The sequence below is a fragment of the Lontra canadensis genome, unplaced genomic scaffold (genome assembly GCF_010015895.1).
Source record: "Lontra canadensis isolate GAN:19392208 unplaced genomic scaffold, GSC_riverotter_1.0 scaffold62, whole genome shotgun sequence".
Lineage (NCBI taxonomy): Eukaryota > Metazoa > Chordata > Mammalia > Carnivora > Mustelidae > Lontra > Lontra canadensis.
Window position 1 is genome coordinate 10,983,297 of NW_022631056.1, and position 6,000 is coordinate 10,989,296.

The 6,000-nt window shown below is 45.0% G+C and overlaps 1 protein-coding gene across 5 annotated transcripts in view; it reads right to left on the minus strand.

Annotated features, from left to right (window-relative positions):
- Positions 1–5,295, minus strand: part of ROBO1 (roundabout guidance receptor 1) — a 1,159,067-nt gene extending 1,153,772 nt beyond the window's left edge. For 4 of the 5 annotated variants that reach the window (XM_032878059.1, XM_032878058.1, XM_032878060.1 and 1 more), the window contains exon 1: positions 5,028–5,294. The gene's annotated coding sequence lies outside the window, so the exon portion shown is untranslated. Of the gene's footprint in view, positions 1–5,027 lie in introns of all 5 variants that reach the window. The other variant, XM_032878064.1, reaches the window with a different exon arrangement.
- Between the last annotated feature and the right edge of the window lie 705 nt (positions 5,296–6,000).

The window sequence follows — 6,000 nt, forward strand, 5'->3', positions numbered from 1 at the left end:
TTGTTAGATTAGAAGGCCGATCCCAGGAAGTAAAACGGAGACTAGGTGCAAGGCCATCTGTGGAGAAAAGAAGCTAGGTTCAAGAAAAATAAAAGTATTAGTAAATATATATATATACATATATTTTTCCCCCATTAACCAAATGAGGTAGATGAAGTAGAGGGACCTGTCATAGGTTATTCTGCCTGGATGCATGATGGACAAGTCATGACTTGGAAAACCAAGTAGAAGGAAAAATATGTTAGGAAGAATGACTTATGTACCTTTAAATAATTTCCTTTTACTAATTTTCCTTATAAATTTTTGCAGCACATCTCTAGGTGGAGATATCAAGTGATTTTTGGTAATACAAAATGTGGCGATCAGGAGCAATATATGGACTAGAAATATCAAATTTGGATTTTATTTTTGAAACTCTAGAAATACATCACACCATCTGGGGTGACTGAGGACAGACAGAAGATTGAATCTGACAGATAATTTATGCAAAAAGACATGATATAGAGTAAATGCTCCAGAAATGTTGGCTCACTCCTCTAAACTCCAAATACAGACCAAGTTAAATGGCAAAAATTGTAATTTATTGGAAATTTTAGAGGTGTATAAAAAAAATGATAAGGGTTGGAATAGTCAGAGATGACATGTTGGAGGAAAATCATGAACCACCCTGAACAAATGAATAGGATTGGGTTCAGCAAAGGTGGGAAACCTGCAGATCAGAGAATCCATGTGTGTGGAAATGTGAAGGTAGAGGTGTCCAGCTTCTGTCTCAGAATGAAATAATGGACTCTTCCAGACTCCTTGGTTCTCTCTGTGCAAACTGCAAAGTAAATGACGAAGACCTTAATTTTTATACTTCTTTTCTAACTTCCAAAGATGATGGTACCGTTGGGACGGTGGTTAGAGGTAGGCTTTCTTAATAAAGAAAGAACTCTGTGCTCTGATAACCTTGGAAAGTCACTGTCCATAGAAGACTGGTCTGAGGGAGGTGCCAAAAAGGGTTTGGACATGAAAGGATATTTAGGAGATTAAAAAATTATGCTGGAACAAAATTTTAAAAATAATGAAATTTCTTATTTAAATATAATGAGAAAATATAGTTCCATAGTATGGAAAAGCATGCACTCTGTCATGAGCAAGAACTTATTTCTGATTTTGGATTTTCCTCTATCAGATGAATGGCTGTATATTTTTGTTTAACTTTTCTGAGCTTCAGTTTCTTCATATATTAAAGAAATCTACTAAAAGTCTTACCTTGAAAGAGTGATGGGAAAATTCAATGGAATATTTATTGCAGGTAAGATGGCTAACATTGTGTCTACAATTCTCTCCTATGTGGCCATGGGTAAGTCAGTTACTTTTCTAGCACCTCTATTTCCTGTAGCATTGGAGACTTGGCTGGTCCATATGCCACTAATATATTTTAGATATAACCAAGAATGCATTGAGTAATATTGCTTACTCACTTCAACAGCAAGGTTAGAGAGATAAATTATTATGTGACCAGGTTATAGGTCTAGACTCTTGTATAATATTATGGTTATATTTCTGATCTCAGAGATCATAGAGAGAGAAATGGAGAAGCAGAAGTTAGGGAAGGGTGCTGGGGGAGGAGGGGAAGAGAGAGAAAGGATATCAGTTGAGTTTTCTGGGCAATAAGGAGGAACTCATTCTCTAGTGGATTGGATGGAACCTCACCTCCAGTTACATTTGAAATGGTGCATTTCCCCTGCTCATTCATCAAGCTGCCAAGGGCTTGCTTTGCTGCCCTGTTTTTTGCTTTTCTTTTAAAATTCACATCTTAGCAGTGTCTTGAGTTGCCCAGCCTCATAATGAAAGTAACATGGTAAATCTGGCTTAAATAAAAATAGCTCCTAATACATCAAGGATAGATGGATGCCAAAAGGTGAGATCTCACAGCTGAGTATTAGTTTCCAAATACTGCAAGCAAGTGTATAGCTTCCCTTTCATTTCTGACCAAAGTTATTTTGTACCTGAATTGATTCCATTTATGCAATAAAATAAAGACAATTTTACAGGCCAATATAATTCTCTTTGTGGGGATATTTGGATATTTTTCTTTATTCTGGGCAGTACAGAGTAAGAGAAAGTCAGTTTTAAACCTATGGGACTCTCTGAGCAGCTGTCTCTGCCCTCCTCCCACGCTCAGCACAGTGCTAAGCCACTGGAAATCACTAACCCTTTGCAGGGCACAGCCTAGAAGATGGCAACACTGGTTCAAGGACAGGGGAAGGGAAGGAAAGGGAAGTAAATGGAAGCTTGTGGAAAAATCCCCCAAACGTGTGATTAACAGCTATTTTCTGAAGCAAGCCTTCATCAAGGATCTGCAGCTGTGTCATTTGCTTCAGTGCTGCAGATCGTACAGGGCTAACTAGGAAGACACATGCAGGAATATATGTGGAGAAGGGTTACAGGAAGTCCAAAATCTGTGGTAAGGATATGAGATGAATGCCCTCACACCTTACCCTTACCTACTCCTCAGCTTTACCCTTCCCTCCTATGGGAGGAAGATAGATTCCTAAGACAAACACAAAAGTCCTGTTACCAACTGGATATTGGTTCTTAGGTGCTGTTGTTTTTGTTTTTGATGTGTTAGGGGCTTTTTGTGTGTGTGGGGGGGGGGGTGGAAAGGGAGGGCTTGATGGACACCCACTAACCGGTTAATAAACCCCATTAATGAAATCAACATGCTCCAAGCCTTTCAAAAAGCTTTCAAAAGATATAGAAGAGAGGCAGGTTTTGCAGTAGCAACCTGAATCTCTCTAAATAATAGGTCTGAGGAGCATCCAAGTTTGGGCCTGAAAACCTATCTACCACACTTGTAATAAACTCCTCATAAACAGATGGATTCTCAAGATATTTTCCATTTAATATTACACCCTAGTTCCCAAACAACCATAATTAAGGGGACAAATGGAAAATGGGAAAAGAATGCAATGATATTGTGTCCTCGCCCCCCCCCCCCCCATATGCTCAAAGAGGTATATTTTCTTCTGAAAGTTCCCCTTCAAGCAACCAAGCCCCCAGGTGGGCCTTTCTACGGAGTCCTTCTCCTCTGCCCCTTCCTCCAAATGCTCAGGGGGGTTGGAAATCCACCTCCAAATTAAACAATCTCCCACCACTCCTGGAAATACACAAACCATTTCTTAACAGGCCTTTGGAACACACAGCCTGATAAAAATCACTTGAAAAGAAACAGGGCAGATGACCCAGAGGAGTTTGCAAGGTCAGGGCACTCCCCGGTGAGGGCGTGAAAGGGTGGGAGTTGCTGAGGTCAGGGTTAAATGACACTGCGAAATGAAGGCCCCTGCCCCGCAGTCGCCTTCCTTCATCTACAGATGGAGTCTCCAGTGAGCTCCTGGGTCTGGAAGCCTGCCCCTTCGGAGCCACAGAGAGGCCACGGAAGCGGATTTCAAAGCCGCATCTAAAGCAGCTCACTTAAAAGCGCCAAGAAAAGCCTGGCTGATGACCAGAATTGCCCCGAATCACTTGCTGCCGTTCTCTTGCAGGTTCATCAACGTTTCCCTTCTTCGCTCCTCGTCTCGTTTCCCTTTGGAGTGCAGGTTCTCTAGGACGTTTGGGGGTGCACCCCCGGGATTTTCGGGTAACAGCAGTTTTGAGCCGAAGGGCGGAATGGGATGGCTCAGCATGACATCTCCCCACCCCAATCTGTCTGCCCGGTAGCACAGGGGCCCCTAAAAGGATAACCCAGGACCCCTGCGGCCCTTCCTGCGCAGGGCCCTCGGGATGTGGCGGCGCGTGGCCGCTGGGCGCAAGCAGCCCCCGCCGCGCCGCAACCCCCGCGGATTAGCAGCAGTGGCTGCGGCAGCAGGACCGCCACGCCGAGCTCCCCGCTCCGCCCGCCCGCGGGCCTCTGCCTGCCTCTCCCCATTGTGTCCGCAGCGCTGCGGGGCTGAGCCGCGGGAGCCGCTGCACCCGCGCCAACCCCGAGCCCCAGGCAGGGCGAGCGCGGAACGGAAGAGGGGGCACAGAGAAGGAGAGAGAAGGGGCCCCCAGAAGGGCACCGCGCTTCATCAATAATGCAGAGGCGCCCGGACCTCCCTGCAATACGTTTCCCAGCTAAACGCCACCAACTGGAGCGCTTCCTGGCACGTCCCACGCGTGTGGTTTTTGTATGTGAAAAATGGGACGCACCTTGTTCATTCATCTATCTTCTCTCCCTCTTCCTCGCCCCTCAGATAAAGCCCCCCCCCCACCGCCTTAGCTTTAAACCCCCACCCTTCCACATCAGCACTGCACGTCCAGGCAAAAGCTGCATGTTGGAAACGCAGGTCCTGAAAGACTTCACCGCCTGCATATCACTAAGAGTTCATCAAAATTCATCTAGTAATGCATATTTTCAAAGCACCCGTTCTCACCCTCCTCGTTAGAGAACGCTTTCAAAGTTTGGAAGCTCAAATGGCGTCGGAGCTGCTGGTTTCTGTGCCTCTGCCCACATCATAACCACCGTACGCTCAGAGACCCCGAGACGACGCGGGGAAGTTGCCCAGCACGAGCCCCGCAGGCCCCTGATGCTCCGAGCATCCCTAGAAGCAGTTCTCCCGTGTGTCCCCTGGAAGCCCAAATGCGGCAAAGAACCGCTTCACACAAGGGTTAACCCAGCCCCACACAACAGACACAAATCCCGAAACTTCTTTGTGAAGCAGGGGCAGCCCACCCGGAACGGATACCCGGAACAACTTGCAAGGGAATAAAAACAAAACACACACACACCAAAAACCAAAACAAAACCCATGGCATCTCTGCAGGGAAACTTGTTGAATCCCGCCCGAGCGTAGGGCTGCAATTTCCGATTTAGCCTGAAGGTTTCTGATTCTACCCCCCCAAATACCCCAGTGCACCAGTCACAATTTCTGGACAAACTGCGGAGTCCTGTCCGCACCCATTCTGCACTCCAGCACCCGCCGATGGAAAACCGAGCGTGTCCCGTTTGACAGTTTCTAAAGCCGGCTGTCACTTCCTTTGCAATCATTTGGGAGACTTACCCTTCCAGAGGACTGTTTCGGAAATCTAGCGGTTCCGTGGTGCAGGCGCAGCCCTCCAACTTTGCTGTGCACGGAGACCTTCCCGAGTTTAAAGCAAGCCAAAGCTGTCTGGGACTTTTAAACCCAAGAGTGGGGACATTAGGGAGAGAGTAAAGTCGGGTTCCTTCTCAGTATCAGCACCCTGGAAAAATCCAATCCTTCTTCGGTAGAGAATTCTTTGAAACCCGTTATCTGTATTACTATTAATGCGCAGAGCAGACGGCATTGCATGCAAATAGGTCCAAGTGTGCGCTTCTATTGGTGGCTGCGGAGGCCCCTGGGTCCTACTGCTCCGGCTCTAAACTACACAGCAACACTACGCACGCAGCTTTGGAGGCGCGGAGGGGAAAATGGATTTAATTGATTCGTTACCTCTGGTATTGTAATGCCTGCTGCGATGTTTAACCGAGGAAAAAACCCTCACATCTGAACTCCTGTCATGTGATCTATCATTTCATTTTTGCTTTTAATTGTCTCCGCAGAGTCGCTTTGCAAATACAAAGGATTTTAAAAGAACATTTTCTAAAGAAAATTCACAGATACTTTTGGCAGAAAAAGCCTCTTTTCTGCTCTCTATAATGCATCATTTGGATATGAATCCAAGAAGTGTTTCTATAGTCAAATACTACTGCACTTCACTTATGTAAAATAACACTTAATTTCATTCTTGAAAATGCATGGCTACTCTAAATTAAATGAGTAGATTAAAATGGTAGAAGCTAATATATGAATGTGCTGATTATAGAACATGGGGCATGTATTTTAAATGATACCGAAAATGCATCAATGACAATGCCATGGACGTCATTTTTATTTTACAAAATAAATTCAGAAATATTTTATTTGTGAATACTGATAACAGAAATATAAATCAACATAAAGATGTTGGTAATGTCACAAGATTTCAAGCGTTTACTATAAATTGCCACATTTT